At 35.5% G+C, this 25,223-nt stretch overlaps 1 long non-coding RNA gene across 1 annotated transcript; it reads left to right on the forward strand.

The window, feature by feature from the left end:
* On the forward strand, positions 6,954–14,819 carry LOC109826036. The gene is made up of 3 exons (XR_002243175.1): positions 6,954–6,997; positions 14,400–14,524; positions 14,598–14,819. It is a non-coding gene; the product is annotated as an uncharacterized LOC109826036 (long non-coding RNA).

The following is a 25,223-nucleotide window of genomic DNA, read 5'->3' on the forward strand; positions in this document are numbered from 1 at the left end:
TTGGGAAGCATTTAATGGTGAAAGCAGAGATATCCAAGATGCAACATTGATCACAAATAGGTTCAAGGTTAACTTCAAATTACATTGGATTACTTCATTGTTTCTATTATTCATACTCTCCAGAAAATTAATCTTTGTTCTCTCCAAACTAGAGTATGATTCCTTCTAAAATAAGATGGAAACTATGCTATTAAGGATAGTCATCATCCTAAGCCTATCCTAATGGAGAATAAGAAATGTGCAAAAAATGAAGTCATTATTCTCTGGTTATAACTTATAATCAACATATTTCTCAAAAGGAAGTCCTTCACTCTTCTAAAGGATCAAGTTTTTGAGGAAGCAAGCTGGCATACAAGAATATAGCTGTGCATTAACTCCATACTACAAAGGGGATAACCATCTTACCTGTTAGATCTCAAAAAAATTCATGGATTATTTAAATATTAAGTAATTTGATAGTCTATGCTTAATAAATCTAAAGTAAAATATGACAACAATATAATAGTTTATAAATTCTAAATAAAATTGACTAGTGGATTTAATTATAGATTTCACACATCTTTAATTGATTTCCTCCATATTTTACACTTGTGATTTTCCTCTTTGTTCTTGATTTTCTTTTATTTATTTCTTGATTTTATTTTCCTCTAATTTCTTCATTTTTCTTTCTCCACTCTTAATCTGGTTTTGTTTTATTTGCATATAATCACACCCACTCTCCTTATCTCTCCACATTCACATTTATCACTCCTAATCGTCCACACAACACATAACTTGAGAATTAAATTTGGATTAATTCTTACAACACCTTTCTTGTGAAATTCGACAATCTTTTATACCATAATTTGATAGTTGTACACTTGCAGCTTAGGTATTATTTATCTCCTATCACGTTTTTGGCGCCATTGTCGGGAAAATTGCTTGTAATTAGATTTTCTCTTTTTTGGTTCTTTGATTTGTGTGTTTAAGTTTGAAGGAACAATTTTGAAGGAGAAAAAAAGTTAAAGATTAGAGAGAAGATTTGCTTGAAAAAGTAAATTCACTTTCTTATATTTTTATTTCCACCTTCTAGTTGGGCTTTTCACATTAGAGACAATTAGGAGCTAATAAATAAAAAATAAAAAAATTGTCGACCATAATAAAATCTACTCTCCACTTAAATAACTACTAACAAGATAGTAAATCCAAACAAAAGCTCTTTCTCTCACATTCGTTTGTTTGATTATTGACCCTAATTAAAAAAAAGAAAAATATTTTCCTTTTTGCATCATTTATAGTTACTTTTAATTCCTTGTGTTGCATTGCATATAACTAGTATAAATTCACCCAAGTAAGTTGAGCATCTTGATTTGACACACACTTGAAAATATTCTTAAGGGCAATAAGTCCTAATCAAGACAATGTGAGGGATTTCATTGCCCTTTTTTTGGCCCATAAGTCACTAATTCCTTACTACTCAACCCCAAGTCTTTTAAAACTCATTAGACGTTGACCTCTAAGGACTCAAGCTCATTAATGAATAAGAAATTCTTAAGTGAACCGGTTTAAATTTACTTAAATCCGTTGGTGTCTATGACAAGGTTTAGAGATTGCATAAAGCGCTCTACAAGGAACAAGATACTTAATTAGTCTTCGGCCTCCCTCTAGTACTGTCCTTACTTGGCTAACTGATCGAGTAAACTTCAATCTTTTCATTGAATGAGTTTTTAGTTAAGAGCTAGTCTAGTTGAGTCTAGACTTAACCCTAAAATTAAGGGTGATTGATACAAAGTAATTGCTCTTGATTTGTTATAGTTAAGTTTTTCTTTTATCCTTCTTATATTCTCTTATTAATCTTTTAGATCTTTTAATTTTTCCTTTAAAAAAATTTAACTAACTTTTATTTTGTTTAGAACTTTTCCAAAAAAATTTAAAAAAAATTATTTTGGTCTGGATTAGGGATAATGCTGCTCGTTTAATTTGTGTTGAATTAGTTTTTTAGACTAAACCAATAAAAAAATCCTAATCCACCCGTTCTTCGGGAAATATATATATTATCCTAAAGAAGAGAATGAGTCAGACCCAAGTTTTGAGAAGATTTTTTGTGATGAAATGAAGATATTGGTAGAGTTTGGATCAAAACTAGTTTTCACGGAGGCGGACGCAAATTTCTCTAATCTTAGTTTTGAAGCATTTTTCACTGATGAGCGTAGGTTCTTAGAAAATAAACAAATGCCAAATTTTCATATCTCAACTATGAATTTTGGGTTTGAAGATTTTTTTTAAAAAAAGAACTGGTTGTGTTAAGATAAACCTTCATTAATAAGGAATCTAAGCCCAAATCTGAAACTCGTTTTTTGCCTGATCGATATCAAAAAAATCAAAATGCATAACCCCATCCATATGTACCTTCAAATGCTACAGAAATATTTAAAAACTTCATAATATACATAATTAAAGCATATTTTCTGAGTTTATTAGACTTCTTTAAAATTTGAGGAAGAATTTTCAGTAATAAGGTAGGATTTGATGTAGAGCATGAGTTTTTTATTTTTAATCTGTCATTCTGCATCTTTACTTTTTGTCTCATAGTAATAAGAATAATAAAAAAATTATTCTTTTCTCATTTGAGAGTTTATTGTTCTTTGAAAAAAAAAGAAAAAAAAGAAGAAAAACAAAATGAAAAAAGGAAAAAAGAGAAAAAAGAAAAAAGAAAGAAATTTTTTTTGACTTCATCATCCTCACACCAAAGATAATTGTATGGATACGTGAAAAATCACATTCAATAGTACACATATTTTACATTAGAAGACAACACTTGATAAAAGATCAATTTCTTTGAACCTTTTGTTCCTTTATAATCAACGACAAGCTCATACAAAGTTTTAGTAAAAAATATCAAAAAATGTAATTATTAGTTATGACCGTTCATATATATATAAGAATTATGCAATATTTCATCACTATTTAAACAAAAATAATTATGTTTACTGTGAAATATAGTCTAATAGAACCTAATGGAAAAAAGCTCAATGCGTACATCTAGGCCTGTCCATCCGGGCCGGCTCGGCCCGAAAATTCGGGCCCGGGCCGGGCAAAACAGGAGCCCGGACCCGGGTACCCCGGGCCGCCGGGTTTTTTTTTAATTTTTTTATCAAATTTTTAAATTTTATTTAAATTTTAAATTATAAAAAAAGACAAAAAAATAATAAAAAACAATAATTTTAGTAATCACTTAAAATGACATAAATTATAAATAAAAAATTATAAAAATAAATTCATTATTAATAATTAATAAATCATTTACAAATTACAAGTATAAATTTATTTTGGAATTCATCGCATCACAATAGATAAGTACATCCCAACTAGGTTTTTTTTTAATTTTTTTTCTTTTTTTTTTAAAAAAATGCTAAAAATTATTTTAATATTATTATATTTTATATAATTATGTATTAGTATATACTTATAAATTATTATGTAACTATATATTATATATACATATATTATATGTAAATATATTGTATATATTTATAAGTTATAATATACACATATGACATATTATACATATATAAAAATATATTATATATACATATATTATACATATTATATATATTTATATATACATATATAATATAATACATATAAAAAAATAAAAATAAAAATAAAAAAAATCAATCCGGGCCGGGCACCCAAGAGCCGGCCCGAGCCTGGCCCGGAGCCCAGACTTGGACCGGGTTTCCGGGCCGCGGCCCGACCGGGCCCGGACCGGCGGGCTTTTTGAACACCCCTACATACAAAAATGAAGTAAACCCAAATAGAGGAAACTTCTTATCGAAGATCACTCCATACACCCCCACCTTGGAGACCATTATTAGAAGATACAACTTGAAACCTATAGTCCTAACTATCATAATTGAATGCTATATTTCATATTCCAAGCACTTGACAATTACAATTATCAACGACCACTAGACATCATATGTAACTAAGCATTATGGAATTTGAAGAAAAACAAAACAAATACCTTAGTAAATATTCAAAGTGTTCATAAATGTTATGGAATCTGAAGCAACAAAAGCACAACTCCAGCAAAGGCTCAAATTTATGGTCCAATATTATTTAAAGATAAAATTAAAGTAATTGGTACCGTAAGGTATACAATTGGTAATGTGTCAAGCGAACCAAATAGTGCAAAATTTTGAACAAATTCTTAACCCCTTACTATTAAATAACTTTTGGTTAGACTATAAGATATTGATAATTATTCCACCTTTAATTATTGTCTAATGATGGTGATAACCATAATAGGAAAGAAGTAAAGAAAAAAAGAAATATAAAAAATAAAAAATAATAAAATAAGTATGAGTTCTAGATTTTTATCATCTAGTTCCAAGCTAAAACTTGGAATAATTTGAGAGACTAGAACTCTCATTTTTGTATAGAAAAATAAAAAAGGTGGAATAATTTTGTACCATTATCCCAATTCTAGTTTTGTTAGAGTTCTACTTGACTAACACTGTAAAATTTTATTCTGATCTTAGTTCTATGTGACTAACACCTTAAAAATTTATCCCACATATTATCCTAGTTCTAATTTTAAGTTCTAGGTGACTAACCCCCCTAAGTAGGCTCCAATTCCCAATCCGAGTTTTAGAAACTAACATTTGGGAGTGAGTGAAAACTAAATTCAGTTATTCCTCAAGAGGATGCTGGCATGGACTATGGCAACAGGGGTCACTAAAATATAAAAGTTTGCTTAGCTTGTATCTTGAAGAGAGAAACATATTTTTCTATAGATTTTAAGAACAAAATTAGAAAAAGGATCATCATGTTATTAATAATATCATTAATCGTTGAAAACTAAAGGATAAATAAATAGCTAAAAAACATATAATACACTCTTATTGGAAACTAAAAGTTTAATGGAAATAAAGACAGGTTAATTTCAGAACCCCACTAAACTTTGAGAGATTTTGCAGATAACCCCCCCTCCCCCCACCCACCCACCCCCCACCCACCTAAAAACAACAAGAAAAAACTAATTTATTCCACTAAACCTCCTATACTTTTGGGATGTTTCTATAACACTATGGGTGTCCAAAAAGCCCGTCGGCACGGGCCAGGCCCGGGAAACCCGGGCCAAGTTCGGGCTCCAGGCGGGCCCGGTCCGACCCGGAATAGTGAATTTTTTATTTTTTTTATTTTTTTATTTTTTATATGTATTATAAATGTATAATATATGTATATATAAATATATATAATATGTATAATATATGTATATATTAATATATTTTTATATATGTATAATATATGTATATATATAATATATGTATATATAATATATTTCTATATATGTATAATATGTCATATTGTGTATATATACTCTCTCTTAGTATATAAGTATATATAAAGTACTCTCTCTTATATAAGTATATATATGTATAAGTATATATAAGTATACTTTTCTTATATAAGTATATATAAGAATACTCTCTCTTATATATGTATAATGTATGTATGTATGTATGTATGTATATACTCTCTCTCTCTCTTAGTATATATGTATATATAAGTATACTCTCTCTTATATTTGTATACTCTCTCTATATAAGTATATATAAGTATCACTCTCTTATTATGTATAATATATGTGTGTAATATATATATATATACTAATATACTATCTCTCTTAGTATATATAAGTATACTCTCTTATATATGTATACTCCCTCTTATAATAAGTATACTCTCTCTTATATATGTATAATGTCTGTGTGTGTGTGTGTACTCTCTCTTAGTATATAAGTATATATAAGTATAGTATATTACAACGGCTACTTCTTCCTCATTGGCCCAACGGGCAACGCTACTTATGCGATTCTCTCTCTCTCTCAAGTTATAACTTATAAATATATACAATATATTTACATATAATATATGTATATATAATATATAGTTACATAATAATTTGTAAGTATATACTAATACATAACTATATAAAATATAATAATATTAAACTAATTTTTAGCATTTTTTTATAAAAAAAAGAAAAGAAAAGAAATTTAAAAAAACCTAGTTGGGATGTACTTATCTATTGTGATGCGATGAATTCTAAAATAAATTTATACTTATAATTTGTAAATAATTTATTAATTATTAATATAGAATTTATTTTTATAATTTTTTTTATTTGTAATTTATGTCATTTTAAGTGATTAATAAAATTATTATTTTTATTAATTTTTTTGTATAATTTAAAATTTAAATAAAATTAAAAAAATTAATAAAAAAATTAAAAAAAAAGAAAATAAACCGGGCCGGCCCAGAAGCCGGCCCGGGGTACCCGGGTCCGGGTCTGAGCTCCGGTTTTGCCCGGCCCGGATGGACAGGCCTACATCGGGTCCGGGTCCGGGCCCAGGCTCCGGTTTTGCCCGGCCTGGGCCCGGATTTTCGAGCCGGACCGGTCCGGATGGACAGGCCTACATAACACCCTAGAATTACTTTTATTCCACTAAACGTCCATGAAACTTGCCCATTTAGATCCTATAAAAGTAACATTATCAAAATCTAACTTGACACAAAAGACATATAACATCCTCTGCCCTCAAAAATTCTCATTTATCCTTTTCAAAATGGGGAATTATTTGAGGTCTGAGGAGTAATCCTCACATTTTTTATCATGTACCTAACACGTGACACATTGCACTTGGGGTGGGTGGTATTATTTGAGGTCTCTCTCTCTCTCTCTCTCTCTCTCTCTACCCCTTTCCCCTTCCCGAAGTTAGAGAGATCAATGCAAGAACAGACACAAAACCTTCCTCCTAAAATAACTCGCCCTCTCCTTCACGCTCATCTTCACACCCATCTCCAACTCCGTTGCTACCATCGCCATTGCCCTCTTCATCACCATCACATCAACAGCAACAATTTCCTGTGTCTCCTGCTTCGCGTGCTGACCGTAACCAATCTCCTTCGATGGAGGAGAACAAGTTACTGCTACTTCCTCTGTAACCAAGTATGCTATGCACTCCCAATTTTTATTATTTGAAGAACCCCCCTTTTCCATGGCTTTTCCTTGTTCTACTTATTTGACTATGGGTTTGATCCAGAAATTGCAGTAAAGTTAGTCTCAGTTTCTTGGTAAGGATTTTCCGTAATTTAGCATGGTTTCCAGGTAATTTGAAGGCAAAAGTTGTTAGTATCACAACGTTGTTTCACCCATAATATTCATACTCCTAGAACCAGGGGAAAAGGGGAACTGGAGACATAAAAAAGCTGGAAATGGATGATTAGTATTAGGGGAACTGGAGAGGTTTCGGATTAACTTCAGATGAAGAAAGCATAAGAATAGAGAAGAAATAAGAAAAATAAAAAAAAAGAACATTTCATGACAGAAGATGAAGTTTTTCATGCATGTGAATGCCACTGGTCGCATTCTTGCAACCAATGACAAATGTTTTAGTATATAACGTAGAGATTGAATTCCATCCCCACATATTATGTGTTAGAATATTATACCGATATATCTTGACTCTCGATTCAGGCATTTATATTCTTAAATATGTAAATAGACAATAATAAAAAGAAAACCATACAGTACACATGGAGACACTTGGTTTTGTTTTTGGCTAAGAGCCGTTCTTTAGATTTTCCTGTGAAAAACATCCATATTTCGAGAAAATTGTTGTCAGAGATGATTTATTTTACATCACTTTTGGATGCTAATTATCCTAGTTTTTTTTTCCTTTTGCCAAGAACCTGTGAGGCCTCATGTTTGTGTCTGCCAGCCAATGGTCTTTGCACATGTTAAACCATTAATCTTTTAATTATCACTTGTTGCTTCTGGAATTTGATGTCATTAGCTCATAGCCTCTGTTCCTACTCCCATTGAAAGTTTGAGGATTGCACTAATCCTTTTAAGCCCACAAAAATCATGAGCAATGACTAAAACAACTAAGTCTTACCTGTCTAAGGAATAATTTTGCTCTGCAACATCTATAAGGATTAAGGACCATTTGGGCCATTACTACTACTACAATCAAAATTCATTTAGGGCTACCTACTTATTCAACGACATTCCTCTAACCCTTCATCTTCATGGATCGATCCTCTTGCATTCATCCTTATTGGGGCCTTAACAAAGTCAAGCCTGTCCAAAACCTAGAGATCTTGAGGTTGGGCCTTGCCATGTTTGCTCGGCCCGTTTTCATTCGCCTGAACTTCAACCTTTACCTGTGGTGATTTTTGCAATGAGAAACAAAATGTTGTGATGAGGTGAGGAGAAGAGAAGAGAAGGCAAGGATGAGCATTGAGGAGAGGATAGGTGTGGCACCCCAAAATTGTATAGTCCTATGTTGATTGTGTGTCGGAATATATATATATGTTTATATAGTTAGTCAAAGGAGTCAAGTAGCAGCAATAACTAACATTTTTGCTAGTGGGTTGAGTCAAATAATGTGTTGCACTCATCGTTGCATGGAACCTGGTTTGTTCCGATTCACAGGACGGATAAGAGAGTGTGGTATGCCACTCGTTAGGAATCGGGTGGCAGGGGGTAAGCTTACACGGTATGCTAGGAAACGTGGTACATATTAGGTTCGGTTCTTAAATGTAGGAATCAGAAGTTTTGCAATAGTCAAATTTAAGAATTATGTTACAATTAAAGTATGCATACTTTATTTGCTTAATTTTTCATGTTTGTTGTTGTTTATTCTATTGAAAAAAAGTCATTGTTTGTCAAAATTTTAACTGGTTTGAATTCTAAATCGGGTCGCTATAGTTGGTGAATCGGGTCGTGTCCCACCATGAATCTAGTATGATTGAACTCGGGTAGCGGTTCGCTACAGCGCCTCATATTCCCGACTTTTATAGTTGCACTCTATGGGTCATAGGGCTTACATTGTGCAAACTGTCTCGTTTGTCTGGGCCATGACAATAGGCAAGGAAGAAGCTTGTAGGGGGTGAAGTAGGGAGGGTGAGAGGGAGGAAGTGTTTAAGTGCTAAGAAAGTATTTTTATGTAATAGAGTGGATAGTTCAAAGGATATTTTTACTTGTTTATTTGTCAAAAATAAGATACTTAAATTGTAACTTTATCCTCCTTTAATGTCTTGAAGCCTTAACTATGTGAAACTTAGTGACAATCAGAGGGAGAGTAAGATCATGATTATACTTTAATCTCCAAATATTCTTCAAGAAATTCAAACCTAAAGGCTGAGGAATACCCACCCTATTTTTAATTTGACAAAATTGTTATGAAGAGGATGCAAGTTTTTTTTTCTCTTTGAGAAAGGACTCAAGTTCATAAATCATAACACTCATGATTTCTAGAGGCATGTAATTTTGCTAATTCCATCTCGAGACTATTGAGTTTAAGGCAGGGTCCCATTGACACTTCATATATTGGTAGATAGTAATGCAGTGTAAGAGTGTCTGGCAACAAGATCCAAGTAGTTTACAGGAGAAGTATAAAGCTATCCTAAGCTAAAAAAGAACTCCTCTTATTTATCGTATTTTATTAATGTTATGACATTTCCTCCTGTGTCTGACAATTAAGTATAAATCCTTTATTTACCTTGAAAGATGTGTAACTAAAGTATGTTTTCCTCCCTTTTGACAAAAGCTAAAAAATTTTAGAAGATCATGTTACCATTTTAGGTTCTATTATACATCAGTAATAAGGCAATGCCTTGATTGGGTTAAGTATACATTTATACTGCTATTAAAAGCCCAAGCAGGGGCAATCAAAAAGTTGAAGGAAGGAAGGACATTCCTCCTTTCCGTTGTAATTAAGAGGGTAAATACATAAATTTATAGCAATGAATTGTTATTCTTTTTCTTTTCTTTCGCTTTCTTCTCAATTATTGTAAATTATTCCATATCATGATAATATGAAAGGAGCCCACATAATCAAATATCTGCAATATTCAGGTTAGAGAAATATAAAAAGAAATTGATTTATTTTAATAATAATAAATATTGTAAGTTTAAAAAACAAAGTTCTACTTTTAAGTCTATACTACTAGCTATACAATTATATAAAGAAAATGGTAATGATGGGAAAATTATTGGAGAAAACGAAGGTTGCATAGGTGTGCATTCCCTTTTTTTTTTTGCGATCCGCTCCGTTGAACTTGATCTACACGTTCTTAAACCCAAACACACCAATTTTGAGGTGAACCCGTCGTGTTTTGACCTTTCATCCACTCACCGTAATTTTAACGGTTTCGAATTAATAGAACTTTTTGCACGGCTCAACGAATGGTCAAAACACGACGGGTTCACCCGAAAATTGATGTGTTTGGGTTTAAGAATGTGTAGATCAAGTTTAACGGAGCGGATCGCAAAAAAATTATATATATATATATATATTCAATAATTGAAATTAATAATTTAAAAAGCTACAAATTGTCTTAACTATCTCAAGTTTCTCTTTTTATTTTACGTTCTTTTATTTGATTCAAACACATTATCAAATTCCCAATAGAGTAGACTTTTTGAAACCCTGGCTTTTTTGTTTCAAAAAAGTAGAAAAGACAAAGTCAAACTATCTCAAAAGAGAAAAAAATGCCTAACTCAAACATCTCCATAACTAGCAAGGACCATGTGACTTTTTAATAACAAAAGGAAGGAGCATGTGTGGCATTCGTATCATTGCCATCCTAGACAACAAAAAATAAAAGACAATTCATTCTCATTTCGTGGTAGATAAGCCCATATGGGAGATGATGTTATTCTCCATTAAGTGAATAAAAAATTAAGAGAGAGAGAGTTCTCCACTAAGTGAATAAAAACTTATGAGAGAGAGAGGTCTCCACTAAGTGAATAAAAACTTAGGAGAGAGAGAGAAGCTGTTCGTCTTTTTCAAGCCTTTGGTTGGGTTATTGGATCCAAAAAAACAGACCCTATAGCTAAATACACCCATTTTTAGCTCTGGTAACTCTCCTCTCACGTGTGAGAAAAATAAATCTCATGTATCCTCATCATTTGGGTGCGGAACCGCACCCAAAATGTAACCGACACGGGTACGACAACCTGAACGCCATGTTGGGGATCCTAGGAGAAAATAGAGCATCATGTTAGAAAAAATAATTCTCTCTTTAGAAACATCTTACCCTCTCTCTATCTTTGCTATTAAATGCACTATTGTTTCAAATAAAATTAAAAATATTTTTAATATTTTTTATAAAAACTTTAAAACTTACAAAAAGTAAAATAAAATTTCCATCATGTGCATTTGCACATTTCAGATATTTTTAGTATTCAAGACAAAAGTAGACAAACACTAAGCAATGTTGAAAAAATCGGTAAAAGCACCGATTTAGCAGTTTTTAAAGTAGAAGTGGTCCCTGGCCGTTTCACTTTTATTGATTCACTTGCATTAATCTTTTTTACACAAATAAATGGCGGGATATCAACTCTTTTGTACCCGACCGACCTTGATTCGCTTTTAAATCTTAAGCATGTTTTCTCATTTGCTACCCAATTCTATCCTCCATATTATAAACCCAAAAAACTCTACACCCCAAATTCTTCGCCTTCAGCCTCGTCCAACTGATCCTTCCGCCTTGTCCATCTCAATCCTTCTTCTCCGGTAAATAGTCCTTTCCTCCACCTCATCCACCTTTTCTTCTCCATAAAGCTCACCCCAAATTTAAACAAAGCTCTCGTCACTGAAGCCTCTTCGACAAGTCTGCTTACAATAAATATTATGTCCTAAGCCCGTGAGCTCATTGGCACCCATTGAGTGTAGTGCGTAGTTCGGCTCAAAATACTACTAAAATTGACTAGCTGATGCTACAATTCGCTCCTTAGACTATTTAAACAGTCAAAATTCTCTTTGTTTTCTCAATGTGGGACTAAACACTGGTAGTCTCACTATAACTCCACCTTAATTCGTGAAGTCTTCACTATAGCATGATAATTGGTTCGTCTCGGTATCACTGCCAAATGATGTGGACTCTAGAGGTGACTCCTACCTGCTATAGATGTGGCTCTCACCGCCCTCACGTGATGTAGCATAACACTTCGGAAAACCGTACTCCAACTATCTTACTTGTCCCTTGACCCTATAAACGTACAATATGTATAAACTTTTGAATTCCAAACACAAAATATAACTATCCTTAACATATCTATCTATTCTTTATTCATGGATATCACACTAAGGACTTTTTTCTCAATTTTAATATCTTGGACTGAAAATACTATTTCTAGAAATATAGAATTAAAAGTAATTCCCCATAAGCTGGTTTTATGTAGAAACCTCCCTTTAAAGGGTTTTTGGACTTAAAACAATTTTCTCACATTTCTAGGGGCCTACTATTAATTTTAAACCTTTCCTTTTTTTTGTCTTTTTTTCTGAACCCGTCATACTCAAATTGGGTTTGGTGGTGCTACACTCAGTGGGTCCCACATGCTAACGGGCATATACGAGCCTGGGGCATGACTGCAAAACCATCTCCACGCAAACCCAAAATAGACCTTATACCCCTTCTTCGTGTGAACCCAAACAAACCTTATACCCCTAAACTATGACCTCCAACAAGTTCTCTACGCGACGACGCCTCCTCTTGAGCTTCCTCGGCGTTGGCTGCAGTATTCTCGGGCAGCATGTATATATTTAATTATGACCTTTTTCTAATTTTATTCTCCTTTCAAGTATTTTGATTGATATATTGCTCAAGTGCTCATATTTGGCTTTATACTTGACTACGTTTTTTTTAATCTATACAAAATTTTTAATAGGATTTGGACAGTTTTTTTCCTGGGCACTTTTTTCCCCTTTGAACCTCTTAAGACCCAAAAAGCCTAAGCAATGTCTCACTGCTTTGCTCCACTTTCTGGTTTCTACAACCTTGCGACCAAGTCCTTCGACTGGGTTTTGGAGAATTAATGTCCCACGCGGTATTTACTACTGTTATCACATTTCATGACCTCATGAATAAATTGAAGATTCTGTGAGAGGTTACAAGAGGGCGAATGTGCTGAAGAGTAGGATTTGTGAAGGATATGGAACTGTAGTTCTTGAGAATTATTGAAGTTTTTGTGATTAAGTCATGTCTTCCCAAGAGTTGAGGAACTTCAGCTTTTCACTTTTTGTGTACCTCCTAGTCCAGACCATTTTGATGGTATCATTCATAGTAAGTATTCAATACGTTATTTTCCTACAGCAAAGTTCTGGCCAACCTTTTGATATCTAGTATTTTCTTCAGTGAGGGTCGGTATGGGATTGGATCTTCAAACCGATGAATGCAATTTCAAAATAACTCTGTTTCACCTATTTAGACACACACAGTGATGTGGTCTGACACAGACATGGAGTGGCAGGCAATTGTATCAAAATCCATTTGCTAGCGGACAATTTATGTGCATTTCTGTCTGAATAAATGTATATGTTGAATCATATAAGTACTTATTTTTTTGTTATATGTCAAAAAGGGCACTAACATATTCCATCTTATATACTTTTTTTTCAGATTAATAGTTTACAAATCTGCGAGTATCAAATACATATAGTTACACATGTCATGCCAATGTTTTTTTATAAGTTCTCACTGTGAATCTGGTTCAGGAATACCATTTTGCTTACCAAGTTCTAGCGATTGTATCAAGAAAATGCGGTTGCATGTGGGACAAAACAATACCAATACCAATAAAAAATTACTTGAATTTAATAAAAGAAGGATCATAAAACTTTAGAATAATGATAACAATTTTTCACACTTCTCCCACGCCACAAGAGAAAAAAGTGTGGGCTCCCTTGAAGACATTGGACCCCACATTTTTTCTCTCTTGTAGTATAGGAGTAATGCAAGTGGAGTAGCGTAGTTATCACTACTAGTCAAAACTTTGAACATCAATAGAATAGTTTTCTTCTATAAAGCCAATGCGTTGAAGTTCTTCATACATTGATTTGTTTTTTTTCCCTTGGTGTTATATTTCCAATATTTACAGCCAAAATGTCCTATTTCTATACCTGTTATGGTAGCATATTATATAAATACAGTTAGTTAGGATGGTGGTAATGAAGATGTGTCTGTAGTTAAAAGATGAGCTATGACTAATTTCTGATAAAATGGAATCCGGAATGACACAATGAAAGGATACGGTAGTCACTTAGCTGATTTTGTTACGTTAATAAAGTTGAATGGAGCACTAGGCTACCTGGAAATAGTGGATCAAAGCTTTATTTTTTTTCGAGCTCAGAAGCTTCATTTTTACATCATCTAGCAGCCAACTTAGATTTCATGCTTGATTCATCAAGGTTTGCCTTCTAATTATTTTATCAATGAACCTCGATACTTAATCTGTTTATTCTACTATTAGTAATCTGTTTATTCTACTATTAGCAAATTGGAGCAGGGAGAGTTGGAAGAGAATTATTCTACTATTAGTAATCTGTTTATTCTACTATTAGCAAATTGGAGCAGGGAGAGTTGGAAGAGAACTTGGAGCTCGAAGACGAAGAAGGAGATGTTATGTTTGTCATGACTGATGAATGGAAAGAGTTCTTTGCCAAGTCTGAAGCTAAAAGGAGATCAAGTAATCTTTCTCTCATGTCTGTTGTTCAAAGATTTGTCTTTACTTCTTCTTATTCTAGTTTTTTCATAAACAGAGAAGCAGCAGAAGAAAGGCAGCAAGTGAACCACAATACATTTATTATCTTCGAACTGCGCATTTCGAGCTCATCTCAATGATGAGATTTGCAAAACAATTGCATTGTCGATACAGAAATTTTGAGTTAAAGTTTGCTTGCTTGTAATACACTTGCTGTGATGGAACAGGAATATGTTTTCAATTGTTTGCCCTTTTGCTTTGAAAGTTTTAGTGACTGTTATCATGGCATCGATACAGAAATGAATGACTTGGCTATGTTTGATTTGAGAGAAAGGGAGAGAAAAGAAAAATAAAGAGAAAGTAAAAAAGAAAGAAAAAGAAAAGAAAAGAAAAGAATATTTTTTTTATTGTTTGGTTAGAAAGAATATTGTAAGGAAAGTTAGAAGAAAATTCAAAAGAAATTCATTTTTTCTTGTTTGGTTACATTTCTGAGAAAAAGAGGAAGAAAATTATCACAACATAATTTTAATTCATATTTTTTGGAATTAAATTTAGATTTAAAATAATTTACAAAAAATAATTAAATTAAATTGTGATTTTATCATATTTTTCAAAAATTTACAAGTTACCGAACATGTTTGCACAATCTTAACTTAAGAAAATTTAGTCAAATTTACGATGACTCTCATTTGCGTATAATCTTACCAAGTCTTGGACTTGAAGGTTATTCATAAACTCAGGTGAAGAAAGATAATTCCGAATAAGCTCTAGACAATGATGCACTTCAAGCATAATTATTCAAAATCAGTAAATATTAACATGCATAAGCACAACCACAATTCCACTAATTAAAGAACAATATTTCACACACATAATATTTGCAGAAATAAAGGTAAATGAAAGAACCAAAACAAATCTAAAGTAAATGTCATGATATTCCCAATACAAAGTATAATCCATTTCTAGTCACAAAGTCTATTACAATCAATTTCATATAGAAAATCATAACCAACAAAGTCTATTACAATCAATTTCATATAGAAAATCATAACCAACAAAGTCTATTACAATCAATTTCATAAAGAAGATCTTAACCAACAAAGTCTAAAGAATCTTAACGAGAGAGAGAGAGAGAGAGAGAGAGAGAGAGAGAGAGAAATATGCCAAAGTCCTTAGTTTTTGACGTTAGTGAGCCCATCAAAACATCAATCCCGCATCTTTCATCCCCTGAAATTAATTCAAAAAATTCAAATAAGTAGAATATTAACATCAAAAACCTATAAAATGAAGTCTTAACATTCTTTTAGAAGCAAAATACAACTACCACTCGTCGTATCATGGTTCTTTTCTTAAGACTAATCATCAGAAATCATGGAAGTGGCTTGTAGACGACCAAAACTAGCATTATAAGTGGTTGCATAGGGGTTGGTACTACTAGTGAAATTAATCAACGGCAAAAATAGTTGCCTTCTACTTTTGATCCAGAGCAAAGTAACACACTTAACATTACAATACTAACTTGCAACCAGCTGTAACGAGCACAGATTGCGGACATGGATACTGAAAGAATCGTTCAGTCTAGACTTAAACAGCTCCTGAATTCATACTAATAGTAGGTCATAACAGCAGGCTTGATCATTCTCTGTGAGCTGTTTATTCCTAATTCTATCAATTGCAATTATTAATAAACCCAACAATGTACTAGCAGCTGCTTTCCTTGCCACTGGAAATTACTGAGAAGCACTTCAAATACCAAGATAACTAAGTAGAATGTCTGCATAAACTTCTTAACAAGTCAACAGACAACCAGATATCTCTCTGACAAGGTAAGGCCTATGGTGTCAGCCTAATTTAAAAACTGTCCCCATGTTTTCTTATCACCTAATGAGTTGAGTCTTTGTACAGAATGGGCATACAGAAGTTTTCAGTAAAACTTACATAACAAGCAATTTTAACTACTGTAACTACTGTAAATGTTAAGAGATCTAATCAATATAGTCACCAACTAAGTTGAGACCTACTATTGCAGTGATATCTTTATGACATGAAAAGACGCATGTTGATAATAGTGTATTGTAGTGGGTTTTAGTCCCACATTGCTTGGGAGAACAAACCTCACACTCCTCTACTTGTATAAATATATGTGCACACTCAATATTCAATTCAAGGGAAATTTACCCAAGATTCTCTCTCTCTCTCTTACTTTAACATGGTATCAGAGCTAGGGCTATTTCCCTTTCAATAAAATTTTTAACGCTTTTGCGTTCTTTTGCCAAATCTTGGCCTTATTGCTTTGCAGCCGTTTAATGTTTTATTTTATTTTTTTTTTTTTAATTATTTGGCGTTCATCTGCCAGATATTTTGGCCTTGTCGTTTTGCGGCCTCTTAACGCGTTTCGCGTTCTCGTTTAACCTTCGGGTTCTATTTTAAACCTTCGGGTTTCATTCTAACCTTCGGGTTCTATTTTAAACCTTCGGGTTTCATTCTAACCTTCGGGTTCTATTTTAAACCTTCGGGTTTCATTCTAACCTTCGGGTTCTATTTTAAACCTTCGGGTTTCATTCTAACCTTCGGGTTCTATTTTAAACCTTCGGGTTTCATTCTAACCTTCGGGTTCTATTTTAAACCTTCGGGTTTCATTCTAACCTTCGGGTTCTATTTTAAACCTTCGGGTTTCATTCTAACCTTCGGGTTCTATTTTAAACCTTCGGGTTTCATTCTAACCTTCGGGTTCTATTTTAAACCTTCGGGTTTCATTCTAACCTTCGGGTTCTATTTTAAACCTTCGGGTTTCATTCTAACCTTCGGGTTCTATTTTAAACCTTCGGGTTTCATTCTAACCTTCGGGTTCTATTTTAAACCTTCGGGTTTCATTCTAACCTTCGGGTTCTATTTTAACGGCATTGTCGTTTCAAGACCGTCTCTCGGTCTCAAATTAACGGCATCGTCGTTTCAAGCCGTCTCTCGGCCTCAAACGAACGACATTAGTAACAGCATCTCGACATCTTAACGTCTCAAGATTGCTGTTATGGCTCCTTCAGAGAAGATTCCCAAACCACCTTTGCCCCTCAATGATCAAAGTGACTGGGCAGGGTGGTCCACCATTGTCACCAATGCCTTGCGTGGCGCTGGTTTGCTTGATCATCTCACCAGTACGGGACCAGTTCCACCGTCCATCAGCACTGTTGCTTCATCCAGTACTATTGCCTCTGGCAGTGGTGATGTCGATCTTCAGACTGCTCGTGCTCTCTATGTCAAGGAGAGTTCAGAGTGGCAATTGCAGGAATTTCGTGTTATGGATTATCTCACTCGCTGTGTTGGCTCTGGTCTCACTGTCGAGATTGGCTCGCTTCCCTCTGCTCAGGCCATGTGGACTCGTCTCACTGAGCGTTTCACTGAGTGCTCGGGTGCACGGGAGGCATATCTTCTGCAACGCATTTCTCTACAACGCAAAGGTAGTTCATCTCTGCAGTCCCATTTTGGACAAATGCAAGCTTTTTGGACAGAGTTACGCTCCATGCTTCCTGGACGTAATTCCACATATGAAGACTGGCTAGCCTGGTACGAACGGCATGAGGTGCATCAATTGTTTCAGTCCCTTCCTGAATATTCAACTATGGCTGATCAACTACTTCACCAGCCTCAATTTCCGACTTTGGCCTCAGTTATGGGAGCTCTCACTGCTTATGAGACCCGGCAGCAGACAGCACGACTCAATTTGTCAACAGACACTCCTACCTCTTCACTCGAGACTGTTTTGTCTGTACCTGTCACTGCTCCTGTTATGAATTATACTTCTCCACAGGCTCCCTCTCCACAGGCTCGATCTAAGCTCTCTTGCAAATATTGTAAGAAGGAAGGACACCGCATTGAGACATGCTTCAAGCTTCATCCTGAGTTACGTTCCTCAGGTACTGGACGTGGTCGGCGACCCCCTCAGTCTCAACCCTCTCGTACACCAGGATTGTTGGCCAATGCTATACCTTCTACTACTTCAGACTCTACTATTCAAGCTATTGAAAGTCTTCGCCGTCAACTTGATGCTTTTCAACATATCACCTCTACATCCGCCGCACAACTCTCTGGTATGCATTTTGCTGGTTCTTCAGCTAATCCTTCAGTCTCTGGTATGAATGATCTCTGGATTTTTGACTCTGGTTGTTCCTTTCATATGACTTGTAATGCCTCACTTTTATCCTCTGTCTTTACTTCATCCTCTCTTCCTCCTATCTACACAGCTGCTGGACAACCATTGTCCATTACTCAGTATGGCTCTATTACCCCACAAAATGATCCATCTGGTCGTCTAACACTTGGTCCCGTCTATGTGGCTCCACAATTGTGCTTGAATTTAATTTCTATTAGCTCTTTATGCATGGCGGGCCTGTTTGTCTCATTTTCTTCTGATACTTGTATTGTGCAGGATCCACAGACGGGCAAGACGGTTGGGGCGGGTCGTAGGAGGCACAAACTGTATTTTCTGGAATATCTTCACCTTCCAGAGTCCATACGTCCACGTTCTCTTGTTGCTTCTCTTTGTTCGTCAAAACCCTCTACCTCGCTTCCTGCCAATTTATGGCATAGACGACTTGGTCATGTGTGTAATAAAAGGCTGGAGAGTCTTATTCAGTCTGGAGTACTTGGTCCTGTATCATCTAGTTCTAGTATTGAGTCATGTGCTGGTTGCAAATTGGCTAAATTCACTGCTTTACCATTTAAAATGAGTACATCTGTATCCACTTCCTTATTTGATTTAGTACATTCTGATATTTGGGGGCCAGCTCCTTTGCCTTCTTCATCTGGCTACTTATATTATGTTAGTTTTATCGACGATTTCTCTCGTTTTACATGGGTTTACCTACTTAAGAATCGCTCTGACGTACTTACTGCTTATCAAGCCTTCACTGCTATGATTTTCACTCAATGGCAATCTCGTATTAAAGTTTTTCGTTCTGATTGTGCCAAAGAGTACCTATCCTCTGCCATGCGCTCTATCATGTCCTCTCATGGGACTATCTTTCAACAGTCATGTCCCTACACTCATGAGCAAAATGGTGTTGCTGAACGCAAACATCGTCATATCCTCGATACTGCCCGATCAATGCTCATTTCTTACTCTGTTCCTCGTCGTTTCTGGGCTGAGGCTATTCTCACCGCGACTCATGCCATTAATATCACTCCATCTAGCTCTCTTTCCGGTGCTACTCCTTATAGTCGTGTTTATACTCATCCTCCCCGTTATGATCTAGTTCGCGTTTTTGGTTGTCGATGTTTTGTTTTTCTGCCATCTCACGAACGTGATAAATTGTCTCCCAGAGCAGTTTCTTGTGTTTATTTAGGAATTAGTTCAGAACATCGAGGTTATCGTTGTTATGATCCCGCAACTCGTCGAGTTCATATATCTCGTCATGTTCAGTTCGAAGAGGATTCTCCATATTATTCTACTTCTGATGACTTTAATTTCCTCCACTCTACCGATCATGCTTCCCCGTCCACTGCATCACCCACTTCTTCACCTCAATTTTCCTTTCGAGATCTCCCTGACATCTCTCCCTCTCCTTCTGTTGACTCTTCCTCACCTGAGTCTTCTCTTACACCATCTAATCCATATCCTGTGGACACAACTCTCACTCCAGAAAATACTGTTGATCTTCATGCACCTGCGCCAGCATCTCCCCCGCCTGAGGTTCCTCTTGCTCTTCGTCGAGGCAAACGCCCACATGTCATGCCTGCCCGGTATGCTTCTGTTACTTCTTATTCACCTATCTTTCATAACTTTCTTGCTGCCATTCATACTATTGTTGAGCCAAAGTCCTTCCAAGAGGCAGTTCAAATTCCAGAGTGGCGACAAGCTATGGCTGAGGAATTTCAAGCATTTCAGCAAACTCATACCTGGGATATTGTTCCCTGTCCTCCTGGGATCTCTCTTGTTGGCAGTAAATGGGTTTATAAGGTCAAGTTTCGTCCTGATGGCACCATTGAACGTCGAAAAGCTCGTTTAGTGGCTAGAGGTTTTACTCAGCAACAAGGTATTGATTATGAGGAGACCTTTGCTCCTGTTGCTCAGATGCCCACTGTGCGTACTCTCCTTGCGGTCGCTGCTGCTCATCGTTGGCCCTTATACCAGATGGATGTCAAAAATGCTTTTCTTCATGGCTCTTTATCAGAGACCGTATATATGCAACCGCCTCCAGGGTCAAATATTCCTCCGGGACATGTATGTCTCCTTCGTCGTGCTGTTTATGGTCTCAAACAGGCACCCCGCGCTTGGTTTGAGTGTTTTCGCGATGTTGTGCTCAAAGCGGGCTTTATAGAAAGTCATCAAGATGCTTCTCTGTTTGTTCGCACTACATCGCGTGGCAGGGTTTTATTACTCATCTATGTAGATGATATGATCATTACAGGTGATGATATGACAGGTATACAATACGCAAAATCTCAGTTGCAACAACAGTTCCACATGAAGGATCTTGGATCTCTTCGGTATTTCCTTGGTCTAGAAATTTCTCAAGGCCCGCGGGGTGTATTACTGTCTCAACAGAAGTATCTCTCAGATATTCTAAATCAAGCTGAGTTAACTGATAATACAACTGTCGATACTCCACTCCAGCAGAATGTCAAACTTTGCTCTACTGACGGTGAGCCTCTATCTGATCCTACCCGATATCGACATCTTGTTGGTCAGTTGGTCTATTTGTGCATCTCTCGACCAGATATCTCTCATGCTGTTGGTATTGTCAGTCAATTTGTTAGTACCCCACGTTCTGTACACTATGCTGTCTTATTACGGATTCTTCGGTACCTCCGGGGTACTAGCACTCGCTCACTTTTGTTTCCTGCTACATCTAAGTTAGAGCTTTGTGCATATTCTGATGCTGATTGGGCTGGTGATCCAACTACCAGAAAGTCTACCACAGGTTATTGTATATTTCTTGGTGATTCCCTTATTTCCTGGCGAAGTAAGAAACAAGATGTCATTGCTCTTTCCAGTACTGAGGCAGAGTATCGTGCAATGTCCACAACAGCTAAAGAGATTATTCATCTTCGTCGCCTTCTCAGTGATTTCGGTATTTCTGTTACGACTCCTACTCCTCTCTACTGTGATAATAAGAGTGCCATCCAGATTGCTAATAATCCAGTATTTCATGAAAGGACCAAACATATTGAGATCGACGCTCATTTTGTCCGTCACCAAGTTATCAAGGACAAGACAATTCTACTTCCTCATGTTTCATCCGCTGACGAGCTTGCAGATTTCTTCACAAAGGCCTTACCTGTTCATCGGTTCCAGTTTCTTGTACGCAAACTCACTTTGTTTGATCCAACATGAGTTTGAAGGGGGCTGTTGATAATAGTGTATTGTAGTGGGTTTTAGTCCCACATTGCTTGGGAGAACAAACCTCACACTCCTCTACTTGTATAAATATATGTGCACACTCAATATTCAATTCAAGGGAAATTTACCCAAGATTCTCTCTCTCTCTCTTACTTTAACAACGCATATTGCTATGCAGTGAGAGCAAGTGCGTCTGCAGGGATAACATCATTTGTTATAATAGCACTCGTAAAACAATTACATAACTTATTAGTACTAAGATTCAGGCGCTGAGGATTTAACTTATATCCACAGCAGAATTTGACATAGTAAACAAACAGAGCCCAAGTAAAGAAGATACAGATAAAGGAGAGAAAAGAACATTTACATAAATTTAGCAAGACATTTTAGTGAAAAAAAAATCGTAAGTATTTCCTCTAATTTGTAAAGTTTTTTTTTATATTGGTCCCCAAATCTATCTTATTTCCTAATAAGCCCCCAAATTTCATATGTTTTAAAGGTCTTTCAAACTTACAAGTATTCTTAACTAAATCATCCAAATCTCATATTTTTAATAAGTCCCCAAATCTATAAGTTCCTCTTAACTAAGTCTCTATAAAAACTAGGAAAAATTGCATTAGGAACCTTGAGAAAAGGAATCGAAGCAAAAAAGACTTTGACCATTTTGGGCAAGCATAAACGCACCCAACCCCTTAGTCTATGTGACCTTTTTAAAAATTTTAAAAATACCCACTTCTTCTTCGTTCTTTTTGGCTTCGTTTTCCTTTTTTTTTTCCTTCTCATTTTCTCCATAAACGCATACACATCCCTCATCCCTCTCCTCCCCTCATGTTCAACTTCTCTCATCTATCTCCTCTGTCATTATTAATCTCCCCATCTCTCTTATCTATCATCTTCTCTCCTCCTCCGTTGCCATCTTCACTGTTAGGATCCAAGCAACTTGGGGAATCCACCCTTAAAAGCTAGATGTTAAGGGGGAAGAACCAAGCTACTTAAATACCCCATCAAGTTTCCCATTTTACTCGATGTGGGACTTTAGGCAGCCCATACTACCCAAGTCCCTAACATAGCACCACCCCTGAGAGCCGACGTCCCGGCGGCTGCACTCTATGATGCTTCACTCGACGTTGCTTCACTCGGCCTTTCCGGTCAGCCCCTCCGCCGGTCAGCCCCTCCACAGGTAGCCCTTTTCGTGACGCCGACAACCAGCTCTGATACCAATTGTTAGTGTTATGTCTCATGTTATGAGCCTACATCTTCTAATCTTGTTTTGATGATTACAAACAATTCCTAATATTGTTTGTCTAGTGTTTATGTTTCTTATTAGGTATTCTAGACAAACAATGAGTTGGAGGATGGATGGAATTGCGCATTCACGATCATATCCAATGGAGATTGGCAGAGTAGTGGTTGAAGCCTTGCAATTCATGTTAAAGATCCAAGTCAAGCTTCATCCGCAAGTGCACCAAGATAGAGCTTCGTTGAAGATCAAAATTGCTTGGGTAATGTAGTTTCGGTTTTATATTATGTGTGTTAAGTACTTTAAGCTCATATTATTCACAAACGTATTTGTTGATTTTATCAAAATATAGGTGTTTTTGTGAAAACACTGTTTTATTAGTTTATAGACTTTAATATCAGTTTATACATAGTTTATAAAGTTTATAAAATCATTTTGTAGGGTTTTAAAAGTTTGTTTAAATCAAATGTCAAAACATGTATGTTTCGTTTTCATGTTTTTGGACATATTTGAAAAATGATGGGTTTTCACTATTGGGGAATGCAATTCAAAAATTTCTTTTTGTAACATGTTTATTATCATGTTTATAAACATTTCCCAAAGTTTCATAATTTTTGGAATTTATTTATTATTTTTAAAGGCACTTTTAAAATCAGATTTTCAGCATGTACAGTGCCTGTGCATGTTTATAAGTCGACTTATCAGAGTTGACAAGTCAACTTATGAAATGCTCTGGAATGTGCAAAAACTCTATGCCAAGTCGACTTATTCGAACTGTTAAGTCGACTTAGACCAAGTCGACTTATGTCATTTTCCAAGTCGACTTATGTGCTGATTTTTATGTGTTATTTTTATCTGGAAAGTCGACTCATGTGAATTTTCAAGTCGACTTATACTAAGTCGAATGCAAGTCGACTTATAAATATGACCGTTGAACAGTAACGGCTATTTTCCAGATCTGTTTTTGTGTGGGTTTTTGGTCATTTCTTTGGGGTTTTGGCTGATGTCTTGGGTTGTTATAAATACCCCATTGCATTTACCTCTCCCACCAACAAAGAGAATTGTTTAAACAAGTTTAAGGGTGTTTTGTGTTTGTTTAAAAGAGTGTTTAAGAGTTTTGTTTGTGAAGCAAATTTCACAAGAGCAAGTGGAGATCATCCTTGGTGTTTGAGCATTCATTCTTCTCCCTCTCTCTTGTCATCTATAGAGAAGTTTCCTTAAACTCAATTCTAGCATTTTATAAGTTTGCTCTTAATTTCATAAGCTAGATTTCATATTGAGTTTATATTGTTTTATCTCTTTGATCACATACAACCTATTGAGCTTATTGTATTTTCATACTTAGTATAATTTGGGTTGTGGGATTGGAGTGTGAGCCTACATTGTGTTCTCATCCATTGTAGAGAACAATTTATTTGTATTGAGCCAAATTGTGGGGATTCACTTTGTATTACACTAGTACACCAAGAGGAGTGTATGGTGAGAGACGGGGTTGTCCCAAGAGGAGTGGGGTAGGTGATAATGCCTAGAGAGAGGTTATAATTCCTAACACTTGAGGGAGACACGGGCTAGAGACCAACACTTGAGGTGGTAGTTAGTGTAGTTACATTGTGAGTGATTGTAAAGTTTTCGGTGAACTAGAAAACCGAATTGTGAGGTGTAAACGTTGTTCGGGTGAGCGTAGAAAACCCGGTTGTGATAGTGGAGATCTCCTCGAGGTGAGGAGCGGGGACGTAGGTCAGGCGGACCGAACCTCGTTATTCATTTGTTCATATTGCCTTATCCTAGCTAATGTATCTTATTGCATTTTATTCTTGCTAGGATATTTTGTTATTAGTTTTAATTGGCATTTAATCGGATTAGATTAGCATAAGACCCTAATCACCCCCCCTCTAGGGTCTAACAATTGGTATCAGAGCTTGGTGCTCTTTGATTTAAGGTCTAACCACCTTGAGTTAAAGATCCAAGTTAGCTTTTTGTGCTAATCTAGTTTTACGATTTATTGATTGCATTGCTTGCATATTTATATAATTATGGCTATGAATGATGCATCTTGTTTAGGCTATGATCCTAATGTTGCTCCTAGAATAGATGATTTCCCCTATGAC

This window comes from Asparagus officinalis, chromosome 10, assembly GCF_001876935.1.
Source record: "Asparagus officinalis chromosome 10, Aspof.V1, whole genome shotgun sequence".
Classification (NCBI taxonomy): Eukaryota; Viridiplantae; Streptophyta; class Magnoliopsida; order Asparagales; family Asparagaceae; genus Asparagus; species Asparagus officinalis.